We start from the raw sequence: 21969 nt of genomic DNA on the forward strand, positions 1-21969 counted from the left end.
CCTCACAGCTTCTTCAGCAATAACTGTTTAAAAAAGAAAACATTAAAATAAAAAAAAATTCCTCTATTTTCTCATCAATCAAACCCAAACATTACAGGAGTAATTGACTGGATGCTCTCCCAAATTTTATCTAGTCTGAAGTACAAAATTACTAGAGCTTCTCAAATATTGGGCATTTTGTATACCAGTAAGACTATGAACCCAAAAAGGAAATCTGTAGGGAGGAAGAATAACTTACTTTCAGGGGAATTCAGATGCAATATTGTATTTTCTGGAATACTTGAAGAGCAGATGGTGAAGGATAAATTTAAGTCTATAGAAAAAATAAGCGCATCTATCAAGGGAAACCAGCTACCAGTATGTAAAACGTGTTGCCCTTTTATTTTTAGTGTGAACTATAATGCAATTCCCTGAAATGGCAGTGCTGCTGTCATAAATATCCTGTAATTATGGGGTTTTCTCAGTGTGTGACCAGAGAAATCTGCATGGTTATCTGGAAATAATCAAGGGATGCTTTCTGCTTTTGAAGGTCCTTTGCTATTAGAAAAAAAATAATAATGAAGAATGAAAGAACAAACTAAGCTGAAGTCAAATGGTATCAAAGCCATGTATTATGGAAAAGATGGTTTATGCTCACATAAAACTTGAGAAAATAAATGCACGAAGGTTGCAAGGCCTAAAAGGATGAAAGAAACATTAGCTAAAAGATTCCACTTTGAAACTGTAAAAGGCAGGCCGACCATCTCCTTTATGCATCACTGATGGGATGAGAAGCTTTTCAGGCCCTTCAATAATTCTTAGTATATGATTTCACTGAATCTCTCATTATTTTAAATGTCCTTGGTTGTTGTTACGTATAAGCTCACTGAGAACTGAAGTGTAAATCACCACCATACTAAAGTGAACTTGGTGTGTCACTTATATCCACTTTTACTAGTAGTAGAGGCTGCAACAGAAAGTAATAGCTACTTTAACCCAGAATATAAATTCTACTTATGGATGGAACATTTATTAGAATTTTAAGCATGGATATCTTGAACTATGTATTCTTACATCAATAAATCAGAAAATAGATTTACTAAGTTTCATGTAGATTCTACTAGTAGAAGTCTTGACCTCAAAGAGAATTCAGTCTGAACTCAACTAGATTTAACAAATTCTGGCGTACCAAGAACATCCATATTCACAATTGTAGAACAGTGCGCAGAAGCTTTTTTCCCAACAAATAGTACAATCCATAGAAAGCTAGAATTCTTGATATCCTGATACTGAAAAGAAGCTTTCCAATTTACTAACTGAAAAGTTTGTATTTCTTCAATGTGTACCTTAAAACCCATTAGAAAAATGGCTTTAAAAATAAAGATCTTCATGAGGTATTTCATCAGAAATTGCATTCATAATGTTCCTGTGTTTTTTGCCATTTAATATACATAACATGATAAATTTAAAGAGTGTCTTTTAAAATAAAAATTTCTAATATTAAACTGAAATGTCTCAAAGAACTTCAACATTAAGGCTTTATTCCAAAATAATTCCATGTAAGTTTTAGCAAGTTCTTTCTTTTTTTTTTTTTTTATAATCTTGGACACTTTAAATGTACAACCTTTGATACTTTTCAGAATAAAAAGATACAGAGGGCTTTTCTTTGGAGGAGAGGGGATGGCTAGCTACTGAGAAAACAAACACACAAATAAGCATAAGGAGAAAATAGAGTGCTGCTGCTGCTGCTAAGTCACTTCAGTCGTGTCCGACTCTGTGTGACCCCATAGACAGCCCACCAGGCTCCCCCGTCCCTGGGATTCTCCAGGCAAGAACACTGGAGTGGGCTGCTATTTCCTTCTCCAATGCATGAAAGTGAAAAGTGAAAGTGAAGTCGCTCAGTCGTGTCCGACTCAGTGACCCCATAGACTGCAGCCCACCAGGCTCCTCCATCCATGGGATTTTCCAGGCAATAGTGCTGGAGTGGGGAAAATAGAGTACACCTAATCTATACTTCGGAGAAGGCAATGGTACCCCACTCCAGTACTCTTGTCTGGAAAATCCCATGGATGGAGGAGCCTGGTGGGCTGCAGTCCATGGGGTCGCTAAGAGTCAGACACGACTGAGGGACTTCACTTTCACTTTTCACTTGCATGCATTGGAGAAGGAAATGGCAACCCACTCCAGTGTTCTTGACTGGAGAATCCCAGGGACGGGGGAGCCTGGTGGGCTTGTCTATGGGGTCACACAGAATCGGACATGACTGAAGCGACTTAACAGCAGCAGCAATCTATACTTCCGGAGAAGGCGATGGCACCCCACTCCAGCACTCTTGCCTGGAAAATCCCATGGATGGAGGGGCCTTGTAGGCTGCGGTCCATGGGGTCGCTAAGAGTCGGACACGACTGAGTGACTTCACTTTCACTTTTCACTTTCATGCCTTGGAGAAGGAAATGGCAGCCCACTCCAGTGTTCTTGCCTGGAGAATCCCAGGGACGGGGAAGCCTGGTGGGCTTGTCTATGGGGTCACACAGAATCGGACACGACTGAAGTGACTTAGCAGCAGCAATCTATACTTCAACATTTAATAAACCACCTTAAATTATCTCAGTGTTCATTATGTTTCCTTAATTTCCCTCACAAAGTTATTTCAGTACATTAGAACCCATACAGATAGTTTCACAGCAGGAAGGGAGCTTCGTTTTGAGTTTTCTTTTTCTCCAAGAGGCTAATTTACAAATGGTCATGCCTTCAACAAATATTTTGTCCAGAATGGGGCTAATCTCATCATCAACGATAGAAAAGAGAAGAGAACAAGAGGGTAAAGTTCCTAATGTTTATTGAGCTTAAATTTTATTGGGAAATCCAATAAAGAACAATCCCATAAACAACCACATAAACCACTTAATATAGCATTAGATACTGATACACATCATGCAAAAAATGAAACAGGTAATAGGCTAGGGGTGGGATGGAATAGGAGTGGGTAGGGAGGTTAAACATGTGGTTTAGTTTGTTGGTTAGTATTAGTCACTCAGTTGTGTCTGACTCTTTGTGACCCCATGGATGGCAGCCCACTAGGCTCCTCTGTCCATAGGATTCTCTAGGCAAGAATACTGGAGTGGTTTGCCATCTCCTGTGGTTAGGGAAGGTCTTCTAAGAAGATAACATTTAGACGCAAACCAGAACACAGAGACAGGCAAAAATGGAGAAAAAGAGCACACCAAGGAGAAGAAATAACAAAAGAACAAGCCCTTCCAGATAGGACTTTTACCTGGAACTGACCTAAAATTAAAAATGCCATCAGTTATTTACCATTCCTTATCAGCTACTAAGAAATTAAGTTAAATCACAACAATCACCAAATAAGAAAAAAATTTCCTTGTGACTTTAAACATTATCTGTGGGTTTTATTACTATCTCTTTCATCTGTTTAAAATTAAAGAATCTATTTTCCAAATTAAAAAAAAAGGAAAAGTCCTATGTTGAAAAGATTTTGTTTTCTAAACAGCTAGGAGGCTGGTGAGACAGGAGCTGTATAAGCAATGAAGGTGAAGGTGTTTATGAGAGACAATGGCAGGACCAGATCCTGCAGGGCTTGGCAGGGCAGCCTGTGATGTGAAGGTTGGAAGTTCCATAGACATTTATTAGAGGATTTAATATATCTCTGGCTGCTGTGAGGAGAAGGATATTTAAAGGTATTTAATATGCCAGGTTGAATGGACTTCTGCCTTCTCTTTTATTTTCTTGGCACACAAGGCTCTGTGTTTGTAATATTTCACCTTTTGTTCTATTTCCATAGAAACTATTCTTGCTGTACCAGGTTGCAGAAATTATTTTTTGTTTTTTGTTTTCTTGTCTACTTTTCCTTAGGCAAATAGTCTCACTCCCCTGTGCTTTATTCTATTGAAATATAAACTTTTTAATATATTTATGCTAGTGTCAATTAAATACCTTATATTTTCCCCTTTAGAACTTAGGCTTATTGACTTGGTATTATCAATATAAATACTATGTATGTTCCCTATCAAATGATTAAAGCTTTCGATTAAAAAATGATCCATTTAAAAATAACGTTTAGATAACACCAATCAATAATACTCTCACTGTATATGCTGCACTTCCCTTCCTCCATTAAAAACCCAAATATCTAGAAAAGAATTCCATCCATAATAACAAACTTTCAACAAGTTTTTTCCCACATTAAACAGAAAGCTTTTTCCCTTTTTCATAAAATGGAAACAGATCAATCTGACATTATTCATTTGAGACACAGTGATCTTCCAGGCAGTGGTGAAAATTGGCTTTATTATTTTTCTATATTCTATTTTTGGAGGCTTTAAAAATAGGTTTGATGACTTCATGCTTATTCTTCATGCCTCAAAAATAGCTGAAGGCACCTCAGTTTACTTATGTCAAACAGGTAATTATCATATACTATGGCAGAGGAATGAATAAGCCACTTTCCCTACCCTCTAGTGTCTTATGTCTAATTTTATAGTCTGAAATTGTGAAAGTTAATCCAAGGACTATAACAGAATATGATTAATATAATATTCAGATATGAGGCTCAATGAACACACACAAGAACTATGCATGTTTAATCACATCTGACTGTTTTCCAACCCCATGGATTGCAGACTGCCAGGCTCCTGTCCTTGGGATTTCTCAGGCAAGAATACTGGAGAGAGCCATTTTTACTCATGTAAACACCTGAGTGATTCTTTAATGCATCTTGCTAGAAATAACAGTTCTGATAGTGGTTCTTAGAAATTATTATCCTTCTATTCAAAAATATCTTTTGAAATGGGGGTGAAAACACCTTCAGAGAAATGAAAGCTAAGGAAGCATGCACGAGCTATAAAAAATGATAAAGTCCTTTATGAATGATGATAATATCAAAACAAAACTTGGAAATACAGGAAGGAGTAAAGAGCACTACGAACAGTCAATACATGGATAAACATTAGAAACTATTCTCTTTTCTTAATTTCTTCATGGTAAACTATCAACATTATATTGTGAAATTTTTCAGAAAAAAAAAAAAGAATATGGTATGACATAGTTCTGTCTTAGATATTATGCTAGTGGGATGAATACTGAAAATAACTAAAGTACCTCATGGTACATATTTTCACTTATAAATTGATTTCATTTAATTGGCTACTTGATAGTGTTATATTAAGCTTCAAGCTGAGTCAAAGATTTCCTTCAGGAAGCAATTCTTTTTTTAAAAATAGTTATTTATTTGGCTGTGCTAGGTCTTAGTTGTGGCATGTGGGATCTAGTTCCCTGACCAGGGATAAAAGATGGGCCTGCATTGGGAGCTTACAGTCTTAGCCACTTTAAAGGAAATCCCAGGAAGCAATTCTTTACTAGTAGCCCTTCCAGGGATCATAATATTTTTCCTCATTAAAAAAAAAATAACACACGCTAGTAATGGAAAAATAATGAGTTATCCATAATCTTACTACTCCTATGGATTATCACTATTAATATTCTGGTGTATTCTTTCTCAATCTTTTTTTCATATATATGGATATCCATTTATGTATTAACTTTGAAAAACAAATTATCTCTATCATATATAGTTTTGTATCCTGCTTTTTCATTCTTGTCCTAAGTATTTTATTTCATTAATATTCTGTATATGTCTTTGAACACATTTCTGATTTTGTCCAAAACATACATTTCAAGAAACAAAAATTTTTTTTTCAAACAATCAGATACAAGTCAAAAAAAGAAAAAAAAAAGAAAAAAAAAAAAGAATAAATTATACTAGCTTTGGGACAAAATGAAACAATCAGTAATTCTTAGAACTTATTCAGTCCTCTCTGCTCTTATCTTGGAAGACAGTTAAAGATAATGTTTATCTTTCTTTTGTTATTACCTGGAACCTGTGTTCCACCTTTCAGGATAGAAGCTACAGTTTGCCAAGATTAAAATTCACTTGATCTTTAGGCCCTTTGTAATGTTGGCAAAAAAGTAACTTCCTGTTTCCTGTCAATAAAAGCCAACAAGGCTACTGAGGCAGATACATATGGGTTGAATTTCCTTTCAAAAATAAATATTGGTTTAAATCTTAAGGGGAAAGCGGTTGGCCAATGCATCACATTAGACTTCTGCCATGTATGATGAAACCACCACCACTTCCCTGTTCCCCTGTCACTCCACCTGCTAACAACCACCTCCTAAAAAAAAAAAAAAAAAAAACAAAAAATGAGCAGAAAAAGGAATTCTGTACTGACCTTTCTTGAAAAATGTTTGCAGGAATGTCACCGATACATTTATAGACTCTGAAAGGTCAACCATGATTAACATGACACATAGAAGGTAAATTTAAAATAAAAAAATTCTAGCGTCATTTTAATATTTTTTCCAAAAATGAAGCAAATTTCATATTATAGAGTTGATTTTTAAAAAATAATAAGCTCCTAGCAGATAGTAAGTGACAGTAATTTAGTTTTTCCTTCCCTTCTTTTTTAACTACTGAAAACTATTTAAAACTATAGAATATCAGCAAGAGAAATGGATACGCACTTTTGTCCCTCAGAATTCACACATAGTTTCCATGAAGACACAAGCTTCTCTTCAACCAAAATAAAACAAAGGAAGATAATGTTTATTTATATTTTTAAGAGTCACAGTTCGGGATAGAACATTCCAACACCCAGTTTATTTAACTTACATGCATAGTACATCATGCAAAATGTCAAGCTGGATGAAGCACAAGCAGGAATCCAGATTGCCCGGAGAAATATCAATAACCTCAAATATGCAAATGACATCACTCTTATGGCAAAAAATGAAGAGGGACTAACTAAAGAGTCTCTTGATGAAGGTGAAAGAGAGAGTGGAAAAAGCTGGCTTAAAACTCAACATTCAAAAAACTAAGATCATGGCATCTGGTCCCATCACTTCATGGCAAATAGATGGGGAAACAATGGAAACAGTGACAAACTTTATTTTCTTGTGCTCCAAAATCACTGCAGATCATGACTGCAGCCATGAAATTAAAAGCTGCTTGCTCCTTGAAAGAAAAGCTATGACCAACCTAGACAACATACTAAAAAGCAGAGACGTTACTTTGCCAACAAAGTTCAGTATAGTCAAAGCTATGGTCTTTCCAGTAGTCACATATGGATGTGAGAGTTGGACCATAAACAAGGCTGAAAGCACCAAAGAATTGATGCTTTTGAACTGTGGTGTTGGAGGAGACTCTTGAGATTCCCTTGGACTGCTAGGTGATCATACCAGTCAATCCTGAAAGAAATCAGTCCTGAATATTCATTGGAAGGACTGATGCTGAGGCTGAAGTGTCAGTTCCTTGGCCACCTGATGCAAAGAGCCAACTCATTGGAACAGATTGTGTTGCTGGGAAAGATTAAAGGCAGGAGAAGGGGACAACAGAAGAGGAGATGGTTGGATGGCATCACTGACTCAATGGACATAAGTTTGAGCAAGCTCCAGGAGATGATGAAGGATAGGGAAGCCTGGTGTGCTGCAGTCTACAAGGTTGCAAAGAGCTGGACATGACTGAGCAACTGAACAAAAACAGAAGGACAGAAGGACAGGAGGACTGGTAACTTTTGAATGTGCTTATGTTTCCGGGGGTTGGTGATGGACAGGGAGGCCTGGTGTGCTGCGATTCATGGGGTCACAAAGAGTCGGACATGACTGAGCAACTGATCTGATCTGATTCTTATTTCATTTTCATAGAAAAAAAAAAAAAAAAAAACAACTATCACCGCTATTTACTCACACATCTGTGTTGCACACCTCAAATAATAATCAAGAAGTGAGTTATCTTGCTTAAAGCTGAATTTAGTGGGGTTTATTTCCAAGTTCTGCCTGGACCTTAGATGTGCAAACGTGGTCCTGAGCTCCATTTGTAGACAGGGAGTATACAAAGTTCACACAAATTTTCTTCAAAAGAAAATTTGAGGATATTTTCCTCTTATATGTGGAAGAGAAAGAGGAGTGAAAGAGTGAAACAAAAGGACTAACTTCTCATGATGGTAAGACTGAATCAGGGGTAAGAGTGGATTCAGATTCCTCTTGTAGATCACTGCATTGTCTTCTGGGCCAGCATTTTATCCAGTCATGGCCATAGCACTAGCTTCACACAGGTGTACCTGGAAGCATCTCCAATCAGTTACACTGTGGAGCTCTTACTTTCTGCCATGAAGTTGCTTTGACTACACGATTCAAGTTTTCATGAAAACCCACCAGGCTTCTCATGAAAGTAGGGCCTGGATATGCATGAGAGTGAACATCTCGTGGGGCAGCACTTGATCAATAGGAGACTGAACCATACAGATAAATTATCTGCTCCTCTGTCTCTTGGGCAAAAGATTCTGAAATGCATTCTTTGAGGTTATGCAGAAGGTCCCAGTGGATTAAGTTCTCTGTATGTGCTGTGTAGGAGTAGTCTTCTCTCATTTCAGTCTTTTCTTAGTCCAAAATTACTATTCTCTGTCAAATCTTTTCTAATAATTGACACCTAAGCCTAAACTAAGTTAGCACCACATGGGCTCCCTGCACTTCCAGGTCTCACTTCCTGCAGTCCGCCTGGGTCCAGGAACCCTTCTATGAACACTTCTATGGTCCTGGCAATGGTGAGGAGATCTGCCTTATGTTCCTAGTCATATATGTAAGCACATAAATCAAAACAAATCCGTGTGCACCAAGGGGGTAACTCACTTGTGTGTTTTGCTTCACGGGCACAGGAGGGCCGAGAAGAGCTACTCCATGTTCAAGGTCAGAAGGGGCAGTGGTGAGGAGATACCCCTCGTCCAAGGTAAGGAGCAGTGGCTGTGCTTTGCTGGAGCAGCCATGAAGAGATACCCCACGTCTAAGGTAAGAGAAACCCAAGTAAGACGGTAGGTGTTGCGAGAGGGAATCAGAGGGCAGACGCACTAAAACCATAATCACAGAAAACTAGCCAATCTTATCACATGGACCACAGCCTTGTCTAACCCAATGAAACTAAGCCATACCGTGTGAGGCCACCCAAGACGGGAGGGTAATGGTGGAGAGGTCTGACAGAATGTGGTCCACTGGAAAAGGGAATGGCAAACCACTTCAGTATTCTTGCCTTGAGAACCCCATGAACAGTATGAAAAGGCAAAATGATAGGATACTGAAAGAGAAACTCCCCAGGTCGGTAGGTGCCCAATATGCTACTGGAGATCAGTGGAGAAATAACTCCAGAAAGAATGAAGGGATGGAGCCAAAGCAAAACAATACCCAGTTGTGGATGTGACTGGTGATAGAAGCAAGGTCCGATGCTGTAAAGAGCAATATTGCATAGGAGCCTGGAATGTCAGGTCCATGAATCAAGGCAAATTGCAAGTGGTCAAACAGGAGATGGCAAGAGTGAACGTCGACATTCCAGGAATGAGCGAACTAATATGGACTGGAATGGGTGAATTTAACTCAGATGACCATTATATCCACTACTGTGGGCAGGAATCCCTTAGAAGAAATGGAGCAGCCATCATGGTAAACAAAAGAGTCCAGAATACAGTACTTGGATGCAATCTCAAAAACGGCAGAATGATCTCTGTTTGTTTCCAAGGGAAACCATTCAATAAAACAGTAATCCAAGTCTATGCCCCAAAGAGTAATGCTGAAGGAGCTGAAGTTGAATGGTTCTACACGACCTTTTAGAACTAACACCCAAAAAAGATGTCCTTTTCATTATAGGAGACTGGAATGCAAAAGCAGGAAGTCAAGAAACACCTAGAGTAACTGGCGAATTTGGCTTTGGAATACGGAATGAAGCAGGACAAAAGCTAATAGAGTTTTGGAAAGAGAATGCACTGGTCATAGCATACACCCTCTTCCAACAACACAAGAGAAACTCTACACATGGACATCACCAGATGGTCAACACCAAAATAATATTGATTATATTCTTTGCAGCCAGTGTTGGAGAAGCTCTATACACTCAGCAAAAACAAGACTGGGAGCTGACTGTTGCTCAGATCATGAACTCCTTATAGTCAAATTCAGACTGAAATTGAAGAAAGTAGGGAAAACCACTAGACCATTCAGGTATGACTTAAATCAAATCCCTTATGATTATACAGTGGAAGTGAGAAATAGATTTAAGGGACTAGATCTGATAAATCTGATAGATTATTATTATTATTAAATATTATAAATATTACATATACAATATAAATAATATATATAATATAAATGATAATAAATATATTATTATTATAATAAAATAATAATATATAAAATAATATAAATAATATATCTATTATTAAATATTATAATAGATTGCTATTATTAATAAACCTAAAAATAGATTTAAGGGACTAGATCTGTAGATCTGAGTGCCTGACAAACTATGGATGGAGGTTCATGACATTGTACGGGAGACAGGGATCAAGATCATCCCCATGGAAAAGAAATGCCAAAAAGCAAAATGGCTGTCTGAGGAGGCCTTACAAATAGCTGTGAAAAGAAGGGAAGGAGAAAAGGAAAGATATAAGCATCTGAATGCAGAGTTCCAAAGAATAGCAAGAAGAGATAAGAAAGCCTTCCTCAGCAATCAATGCAAAGAAATAGAGGAAAACAACAGAATGGGAAAGACTAGAGATCTCCTCAAGAAAATTAGCTATAGCAAGGAAACATTTCATGCAAAGATGGGCTCAATAAAGGACAGAAATATTATGGACCTAACAGAAGTAGAAGATATTAAGAAGACATGGCAAGAATACACAGAAGAACTGTACAAAAAAGATCTTCACGACCCAGATAATCACGATGGTGTGATCACTCATCTAGAGCCAGATCCTGGAATGTGAAGTCAAGTGGGCCTTAGAAAGCATCACTATGAACAAAGCTAGTGGAGGTGATAGAATTCCAGTTGAGCTATTGCAAATCCTGAAAGATGATGCTGTGAAAGTGCTGCACTCAATATGCCAGCAAATTTGGAAAACTCAGCAGTGGCCACAGAACTGGAAAAGGTTAGTTTTCATTCCAATCCCAAAGAAAGGCAATGCTAAAGAATGCTCAAACTACCGCACAATTGCACTCATCTCACACGCTAGTAAAGTAATGCTCAAAATTCTCCAAGCCAGTCTTCAGCAATACATGAATGTGAACTTCCAGATGTTCAAGCTGGTTTTAGAAAAGGCAGAGGAACCAGAGATCAAATTGCCATGATCTGCTGGATTATCAAAAAAGCAAGAGAGTTCCAGAAAAACATCTATTTCTGCTTTATTGACTATGCCAAAGCCTTTGACTATGTGGATCACAATAAACTGTGGAAAATTCTTCAACAGATGGGAATACCAGACCACCTGACCTGCCTCTTGAGAAACCTGTATGCAGGTCAGGAAGCAACAGTTAGAACTGGACATGGAACAACAGACTGGTTCCAAATAGGAAAAGGAGTACATCAAGGCTGTATATTGTCACCCTGCTTACTTAACTTCTATGCAAAGTACATCATGAGAAACGCTGGGCTGGAAGAAGCACAAGCTGGAATCAAGATTGCTGGGAGAAATATCAATAACCTCAGATATGCAGATGACACCACTCTTATGGCAGAAAGTGAAGAGGAACTAAAAAGCATCTTGATGAAAGTGAAAGTGGAGAGTGAAAAAGTTGGCTTAAGCTCAACATTCAGAAAAACGAAGATCATGATATCCGGTCCCATCACTTCATGGGAAATAGACAGGGAAACAGTGGAAACAGTGTCAGACTTTATTTTTTGGCGCTCCAAAATCACTGCAGATGGTGACTGCAGCCATGAAATTAAAAGACGCTTACTCCTTGGAAGGAAAGTTATGATCAACCTAGCATATTGAAAAGCAGAAACATTACTTTGCCAACAAAGGCCCATCTAGTCAAGGCTATGGTTTTTCCAGTGGTCATGTATGGATGTGAAAGTTGGACTGTGAAGAAAGCTGAGTGCTGAAGAATTGATGCTTTTGAACTGTGGTGTTGGAGAAGACTCTTGAGAGTCCCTTGGACTGCAAGGAGATCCAACCAGTTCATTCTAAAAGAGATCAGTCCTGGGTGTTCTTTGGAAGGAATGATGCTAAAGCTGAAACTCCAATACTTTGGCCACCTCATGCGAAGAGTTGACTCATTGGAAAAGACTCAGATGCTTTGAGGGATTGGGGTAAGGAGGGGAAGGGGGCAACAGAGGATGAGATGGCTGGATGGCATCACCGACTTGATGGACGTGAGTTTGAGTGAACTCCAGGAGTTGGTGATGGACAGGGAGGCCTAGGGTGCTGCAATTCATGGGGTCGCAAAGAGTCGAACACAACTGAGCGACTGAACTGAACTGAAGCCTAAATTGTATCAGCCTAGTGCCTAGCATAGTTATCAGGCAGACAGTATTCAGGAAGTTTTCTTTGCATGAATTGACAAATGAATGTCGTGAGATAGGATTATGTATACAAAATATATGCTTAATGCATGCAATATAAGAGAGGCTTTTTAAATACTTTCTTGTAAAGAATCCTAATGGTATTGAAAGTGAAAGTGAAAGTTGCTCAGTTGTGTCTGACTCTTTGCAACCCCATGTACTATACAGTTTGTGGGATTCTCCAGGCCAGAAAACAAGTGGGTAGCCTTTCCCTTAACCAGGGGATCTTTCCAACCTAGGGATCAAACCCAGGTCTCCCACATTATCCACCTGCAGTGCAGGAGACCCCAGTTTGGTTCCTGGGTCAGGAAGGTTTGCTGGAGAAGGATAGGCTAACCACTCCAATATTCTTGGGCTTCCCTTGTAGCTCAACTGGTAAAGAATCCACCTGTAATATGGGAGACCTGGGTTTGATCCCTGGGTTGGGAAGATCCCCTGGAGAAGGGAAAGGCTACCCACTCCAGTATTCTGGCCTAGAGAATTCCATGTACTGTATAGTCCATGGGGTCAGAAAGAGTTGGATATGACTAAGCAACTTTCACTTTTCACTTTCAAAGAGTCTTAAAACATTCAAAGAGCACTTGTCAAAGTATGATAGTGACAATTCATACAAATTTGAGTTAGAAAGGACTTTATCTAGGACAAACTATTTCCAAGATAGAAATTCTTCTCCAGCATTCTGGACAGATAAAATCCCAAATTTAGTTCTGTGTGTATGTATGAAAAGAAATGTAGGACTTCAGATAGGAGAACACTCAATTTTTTTAAACATATCTGTTCATAAGTTTTGCTTCTGTCAGTATAATTTGCTTCATAAAATTTCCAATTATTAGTCTTATTCTACCTTCTGGCTAATATGCTTCAGTTATCTTATAGTCTTCTATTTTGACTGAAAAGAGATAAAATTTATACTGCCATCTTCCAAGGCTTCTTTTGACTAAGCTTTCCATGGAAATTTTTCTAATGCCCATCAGATGACATGGTATTCCACTATACTCAGATGCTTTGTGAACTTGCCAATGTCTTCTGAGCATGCATCAGTTTGTCAATGATCTTCTTAATTTATGTTATCAAAACCAATATACAATATGTTGGTAGTGTTCTGGCTACCCTGGAGTACAATGGGATTAAAGTACTTGTATTCTAGAAGCATTTCTTTTCTTTTGGCATCTTAAAAATATTCACTTCAGCAGTCAATTGAACACAGTGCTTTCTCTTGATCTACTCAAATTTTAGAGCTCCTTTCACTGGATTCAGAGCTACAATCATGATAAACAACCCTGATGCAGGCCATTTTCCCTGATGGGATCCTCACATTCATATAGAGGAATAACATTAAGAAGGCGGACACAGTTGGATTCTAGTTGAATTTGAGGGCTTTTTAAGTGTTATATAGGATCTAATGTGTTATCCGAATCAAAACTTGAGAAGCCATAAGAAACACAAATTCTACACTAAGCTACAGGCCTAATATTTGCTTTTATCAGCTTACTTACAAATTCATTTTTTCTCCTTACATTTTAAAGTGTGAATTTTTATCTTCCTATATGGATTTCAGCAGGATATATTATAGATGGGTATAATTTTTACAGCAAAGCATGTTGACAGTTTTCTAACGTTACAAAGATCTAGGCATTTGCCAGCACATTAGTGCTGAAAACTTTTTTACTCAAGAGAAAATAATGCCTAGAAGCGTAAACAAATAAAACTAATAGAGCAGACCTACTCTGGTAGAATGGTACGATGCTCATCATCTCTCTCTTTTACTATGGGTGCTCATCATTGATGGATCTGCATACAGTTCTTCAGTTTAGTTCAGTTCAGTCGCTCAGTTATGTCTGACTCTTTGCAACCCCATGAATTGCAGCATGCCAGGCCTCCCTGTCCATCACCAACTCCCGGAGTTCACCCAAACTCATGTCCATCAAGTCGGTGATGCCATCCAGCTATCTCATCCCCTGCCATCCCCTTCTCCTCCTGCCCCCAATTCCTCCCAGCATCAGGGTCTTTTCCAATGAGTCAACTCTTCGCATGAGGAGGCCAAAGTATTGGAGTTCTTCAAAGAACAGTTTTAAAGCCATTGTATTTAAATAGCAGAGAGAGAAACATGATGTAGCAGCAAACTTTTAGATACTCAGAAATAAGAATGAGAGGCAAAGAGTGGGAAACTTAAAGTCATCTGAGAGGCTTTCTACCCAGAGTATTCTGTTTAAATCATGAGGTAGTCATACAGCTTACACATGAATTCTTTTGAAGGTCTTAACATGCTTCCCTCAGGAATTTTTCTAATTATACTCCAAAAAGAGGCTTTTTCTGTCAGAGGCAAAAGAGGTCTGTGTGTCTTAGTAATTCTAATTTTCACTTAGCTACTATTTAAGCTACCTCTTTTCATTCCCCTAAAATTTTCCAAACAGGTCTCTCTTCCTTGTCATCTTTATTTCATCTATAGTTTAATCAGTATTGCCATTGAAGAAAGAGCAGATACAAACAGGGAGATTTTCAGTAGACCATAACTTACGTAGTACCAAGGCACAGCCATACTTCCTTTCTCTTTCATTCTTTATCCTCTGTCTCTACCTCATATCTCTATCCTGACAGGTTTTTGAGATTTGCATTTGCATATCTATTGAAGAGGGTCACTCAGTACTTTCAACTCCCTGACCTTCACCTTTTATCCTAGATGACAAATAAGAGTTAAATGATATTTTTGATGTCAAGATAGTGAATAAGCCAGAATCTATTAGGAAGAAAAAAAAAGGGGGTTCAGTGCTTCTGGTGGCATATTCTATTTCAAAAGCTAACTAGGATTCACAGGGCTGAGTTGGAGTCAATCACCTTGGAAAGCCCTGTTTTTCCATTTTCCTGGCATATGCCCAACTAGTTAATAGAATGTGAAGTGTTCTGCTACTGGGAGAGGGAATGGGGAGGGCTAGAACTGGAAGATTCCTATGAAAATCTGCAGATGTGATTATACAGAATCATCAAACATCTGGATTCTTTCAGCCGACTGGGATCATCCTCCCCCATAATATTTAAATTAAAATTCCTTGCCAAAATTTCTTTTAGAGACTCAGATACACACACATTGTAGTTGTTCAGTCGCTAAGTCACGTCCAACTCTTTGGGACCCCATGCACAGAAGCATATCAGACATCTGTGTTCTTTGCTGTCTCTAAAAGTTTGCTTAAACTCACATTCATTGAGTTGGTAGTCCATCCAACCATCTCCTTCTTCCCCTCCTGCCCTCAATCTTTCTCAGCATCACGGTCTTTTCCAATGAGTTGGCTCTTCACATCAGGTGGCCAAAGTATTGGAGCTTCAGCTTCAGCATTAGCATCAGTCCTTCCAGTGAATATTCAGGGTTGATTTCCTTTAGGATTGACTGATTTGATTTCTTTGCTGTCCACGGGACTCTCAAGAATCTTCTTCAGTACCGTGGTTTGAAAGCATCAACTCTTCAGTGCTCAGCCTTCTTTATGGTCCAACTCTCATATCTGTATGTGACTACTGGAAAAACCATACATAATGAAACCAAAATACCTGAAGATTCTGATTGATTGTCTGGTTGCTTTCCTCCTTTCACTGAATAGTGTGTGTATGTGGGTAGTGTGACCTCTTTGTTCAGTACACTGAATGAACCCATTTTAGGTTAGATTATTTTTCCTTGATCCTGCCCTGGCTGCAAACACTAGTCACTCAGTGCAGGTAAAGGCAAGAGGCACTGACAGGGCAGGGTGGGTGGGGGGTCATTAGGTAGAGAGATAGCCAGGATATATTCATATATTCACCACCATACTTCCCTAAGTCTGGAAACCACTGAATCTGTTCTCCATGCCTATAATTTTCAATAATGATATATACATGTTTGTGTGGCTTAGTCACTCAGTCATGTCCAACTCTTTGTGACCCCCTGGACTGTAGCCTGACAGGCTCCTCTGTCCATGGGGATTCTCCAGGCAAGAATACTAGAGTGGGTTGCCATGCCCTCTTCCAGGGTATCTACCCAACCCAGGGATCAAACACAGTTCTTCTGCATTGCTGGCAGACTCTTTACTGTCTGAGTAATCAAGTAAGCCAAAAGTATATAAGGCCTTGATAAGACTAGTAAGTGGGACACTCTCCATCCCCCTTCTGACATCTATGTAAAAAGCTTTCTCTGTCATTTTTCACTATATTAAAACTTCTGCCACACAAAAGTTCTGAGTGATCAAGCTTGGTCCCTGGTCCCAAAGCTAAATCTTCTTCTTCTTTGGAGATCATGAATCTGACATTGTTCACCATAAGCTATCAGTCCTAGAACTAGATCTAATATATAGTAATGCACAGATTTGGCAAATGAGTTAATGGCAGTAATAATAGTACCTTAAGGTTAGCACTTCAGCAATATGTGAACCATGAACTTCCTGATGTTCAAGCTGGTTTTAGAAAAGGCAGAGGAACCACAGATCAAATTGCCAACATCCGCTGGATCATGGAAAAAGCAAGAGAGTTCCAGAAAAACATCTATTTCTGCTTTATTGACTATGCCAAAGCCTTTGGCTGTGTGGATCACAATAAACTGTGGAAAATTCTTCAAGAGATGGGAATACCAGACCACCTGACCTGCCTCTTGAGAAATCTATATGCAGGTCAGGAAGCAACAGTTAGAACTGGACATGGAACAACAGATTGGTTCCAAATAGGAAAAGTAGTACGTCAAGGCTGTATATTGTCACCCTGCTTACTTAACTTCTATGCAGAGTACATCATGAGAAACGCTGGGCTGGAAGAAGCACAAGCTGGAATCAATATTGCTGGGAGAAATATCAATAACCTCAGATATGCAGATGACACCACCCTTATGGCAGAAAGTGAAGAGAAACTAAAAAGCCTCTTGATGAAAGTGAAAGTGGAGAGTGAAAAAGTTGGCTTAAAGCTCAATATTCAGAAAACGAATATCATGGCATTCGGTCCCATCACTTCATGGAAAATAGATGGGGAAACAGTGGAACCAGTGTCAGACTTTGTTTTTTTGGGCTCCAAGATCACTGCAGATGGTGATTGCAGCCATGAAATTAAAAGACACTTACTCCTTGGAAAGAAAGTTATGACCAACCTAGATAGCATATTGAAAAGCAGAGACATTACTTTGCCAACAAAGGTCCGTCTAGTCAAGGCTATGGTTTTTCCAGTGGTCATGTATGGATGTGAGAGTTGGACTGTGAAGAAGGCTGAGCACCGAAGAATTGATGCTTTTGAACTGTGGTGTTGGAGAAGACTCTTGAGAGTCCCATGGACTGCAAGGAGATCCAACCAGTCCATTCTGAAAGAGATCAGCCCTGGGATTTCTTTGGAAGGAATGATGCTAAAGCTGAAACTCCAGTACTTTGGCCACCTCATGTGAAGAGTTGACTCATTGGAAAAGACTCTGATGCTGGGAGGGGTTGGGGGCAGGAGGAGAAGGGGACGACAGAGGATGAGATGGCTAGATGGCATCACCGACTCGATAGATATGAGTTTGGGTGAACTCCGGGAGTTGGTGATGGACAGGGAGGCCTGGCATGCTGCCATTCATGGGGTCACAAAGAGTCGGACACAACTGAGCGACTGAACTGAACTGAACTGAAGGTTAGCACTCATAAAGTTGTCGAGAGGGTTACATTTGATAATGTACTTATGCCAGAGACTGGTAATTATCTGCTAATGTCAATTCTTCCTTTCTTCTTCATAGAATGCCCAACTTTTATATTGGCATGTCATTGCTCAGAGCAAAATGCTTCATTTCCCACCATGCTTTTCAATTCATATACATGTTTACTTATAGTATATAACATTTTGAGATTTGCTTTTCTCATGCATAATTCCTTGGGCATTCATCAAATTGTTATGTGCATCAGTAACTTGTTCTTTTTAATTGATGACTAATATTTCATGATATTGATGTATTAGAGCCTGTTGAACCATTTGTCTGTTGAAGAAGAGTTTCTAGTTTTTGGCAAATGGAAATTATAGAACTTAAAAATACAACAATCAAAATAAAAACTCAGTGGATGGACTTACTAGTAGAGGTTACAGAAGACATGTCAATAAAATTTAACCAATATGAACAAGAAAGAGAGTTTCAAAAAAACATCTACTTCTGCTTTATTGACTGTGCCAAAGCTCTTGACAGTGTGGATTACAACAAACTGTGGAAAATTCTCAAAGAGATAGGAATACCAGACCACCTTACCTGTCTACTGAGAAATCTGTATTCAGGTCAAGAAGCAGCATTTAGAACCGGACATGGAACAACAGACTGGTTCCACATCAGGAAAGGAGTATGTCGAGGCTGTATATTGTCACCCTGTTTATTTATCTGATATGCAGAGTATATCATATAAAATGCCAGGATGGATGAAACACAAGCTGAAATCAAGATTGCCAGCAGAAACATCAATAACCTCTGAAGTGCAGATGACACCACCTTTATGGCAGAAAGTGAAGAAGAACCAAAGAGCCTCTTGATCAAAGTGAAAGAAGAGAGTGGAAAAGCTGGCATAAAACTCAACATTCAGAAAGTGTTCTAGTTTCATTCTTTTACTTTCTAACACCATGCACAAAAATAAACTCAAAATGGATTAAAGAGCTAAACGTAAGACCAGAAACTATAAAACTCCTAGAGGAGAACATAGGCAAAACTCTCTCTGACATAAATCACAGCAGGATCCTCTATGACCCACCTCCCAGAATATTGGAAATAAAAGCAAAAATAAACATATGGGACCTAATTAAACTTAAAAGCTTCTGCACAACAAAGGAAACTATAAGCAAGGTGAAAAGACAGCCTTCAGAATGGGAGAAAATAATAGCAAATGAAGCAACTGACAAACAACTAATCTCAAAAATATACAAGCAACTCCTGCAGCTCAATTCCAGAAAAATAAACGACCCAATCAAAAAATGGGCCAAAGAACTAAAGACATTTCTCCAAAGAAGACATACAGATGGCTAACAAACACATGAAAAGATGCTCAACATCACTCATTATCAGAGAAATGCAAATCCAAACCACAATGAGGTGCCATTTCACGCCAGTCAGAATGGCTGCTATCCAAAAGTCTACAAGCAATAAATGCTGGAGAGGGTGTGGAGAAAAGGGAACCCTCTTACACTATTGGTGGGAATGCAAACTAGTACAGCCACTATGGAGAACAGTGTGGAGATTCCTTTAAAAACTGGAAATAGAACTACCTTATGACCAAGCAATCCCACTGCTGGGCATACACATTGAGGAAACCATAATTGAAAGAGACATGTGTACCCCAATGTTCATCGCAGTGCTGTTTATAATAGCCAGGACATGGAAGCAACCTAGATGTCCATCAGCAGATGAATGGATAAGAAAGCTGTGGTACATATACACAATGGAGTATTACTCAGCCATTAAAAAGAATACATTTGAATCAGTTCTAATGAGGTGGATGAAACTGGAGCCTATTATACAGAGTGAAGTAAGCCAGAAAGAAAAACACCAATACAGTATACTAACACATATATATGGAATTTAAAAAGATGGTAATGACAACCCTGTAAGCGAGACAGCAAAAGAGACACAGATATACAGAAGTCTTTTGGACTCTGTGGGAGAGGGAGAGGGTGGGATGATTTGGGAGAATGGCATTGAAACATGTATAATATCATATATGAAACGGATTGCCAGTCCAGGTTCGATGCATGATACTGGATGCTTGGGGCTGGTGCACTGGGACGACCCAGAGGAATGGTACGGGGAAGGTGGAGGGAGAGGGGTTCAGGATGGGGAACACGTGTATACCTGTGGCAGATTCATGTTGATGTATGGCAAAACCAATACAATATTGTAAAGTAATTAACCACCAATTAAAATAAATAAATTTATATTAAATAAAAAAAGAAAAAGAAAACATAAAAAAAAACCCTCAACATTCAAAAAACGATGATAATGGCATCTCCTCCCATCATCTCATGGCAAATAGATGGGGAAACAATGGAAACAGCAGCAGACTTTATTTCTTGGGCTTCAAAATCATTGCAGATGGTGACTGAAGCCATGAAATTAAAAGATGCTTGCTCCTTGGAAGAAAAGCTATGACCATCTTAGACAGCATATTAAAAAGCAGAGACATTGCTTTACCAACAAAGGTCCATCTAGTCATAGCTATGTTTTTTCCAGTCATGTATGGATGTGAGAGTTGGACTATAAAGAAAGCTAAGCACCAAAGAACTGATGCTTTTGAACTGTGGTGTTGGAGAAGACTCTTGAGAGTCCCTTGGACTACAAGGACATCCTACCGTTCAATCCTAAAGGAAATCAGTCCTGAATATTCATTGGAAGGACTAATGCTGAAGCTGAAGCTCCAATTCTTTGACCACCTGACACAAAGAACTGAATTTATTGGAAAAGACCCTGATGCTGGGAAAGATGGAAGGCAGGAGGAGAAGGGGACAACAGAGGATGAGATGGTTAGATGGCATCACCGACTCGATGGACACGAGTTTGAGACAGCTCTGGGAGTTGGTGATGGATAGGGAATCCTGTTGCGCTGCAGTGCATGGGGTCGCAGAGAGTCAGACATGACTGAATGACTGAACTGAACTCAATTTGAACAGAGAGAAAAGAAAAAGGAAAACAGTAACAGTTTCAGGGACCTGTGGGATCATAACAAGAGGTAACATTCATATCATGCTTTCTTTGTCACATCAGGACCAAAGTAGAAGCGATGAATACTTTCACTACTCTTTTTCTTCATAGGACAAGAATGTCAAGCCACTGCAGTAAGGCAGGGAGAAGAAATAGCAGAATACTTAGCTATAAAGCATGGAACTGAAGGAATGAGGCTATTCTAACTTGGCAGAAACTGATTTTCTGTTCTTCGTTTATTTTATTTATTTTTAATTTTTTTTAAATTTTATTTTATTTTTAAACTTTACAATATTGTATTAGCTTTGCCAAATATCTAAATGAATCTGCCACAGGTATACCTGTGTTCCCCATCCTGAACCCTCCTTCCTCCTCCCTCCCCATACCCTCCCTCTGGGTCGTCCCAGTGCACCAGCCCCAAGCATCCAGTATCATGCATTGAACCTGGACTGGCGACTCGTTTCATACATGATATTATAAATGTTTCACTGCTAGTCTCCCAAATCTCCCCACCCTCTCCCTCTCCCACAGAGTCCATAAGACTGATCTTTACATCAGTGTCTCTTTTGCTGCCTTATGATCCAGCAATCCCACTGCTGGGCATACACACTGAGGAAATCAGAAGGGAAAGAGACACGTGTACCCCAATGTTCATCGCAGCACTGTTTATAATAGCCAGGACATGGAAGCAACCTAGATGCCCATCAGCAGATGAATGGATAAGAAAGCGGTGGTACATATACACAATGGAGTATTACTCAGCCATTAAAAAGAATACATTCGAATCAGTTCTAATGAGATGGATGAAACTGGAACCTATTATACAGAGTGAAGTAAGCCAGAAAGAAAAACACCAATACATTATACTAACGCATATATATGGAATACAGAAAGATGGTAACAATAACCCTGTGTTCATTTATTTTATTTTATTAATTGATTTTTCACC

The sequence above is a fragment of the Bos taurus genome, chromosome 11, assembly GCF_002263795.3.
Source record: "Bos taurus isolate L1 Dominette 01449 registration number 42190680 breed Hereford chromosome 11, ARS-UCD2.0, whole genome shotgun sequence".
In the NCBI taxonomy this organism is placed as follows: domain Eukaryota; kingdom Metazoa; phylum Chordata; class Mammalia; order Artiodactyla; family Bovidae; genus Bos; species Bos taurus.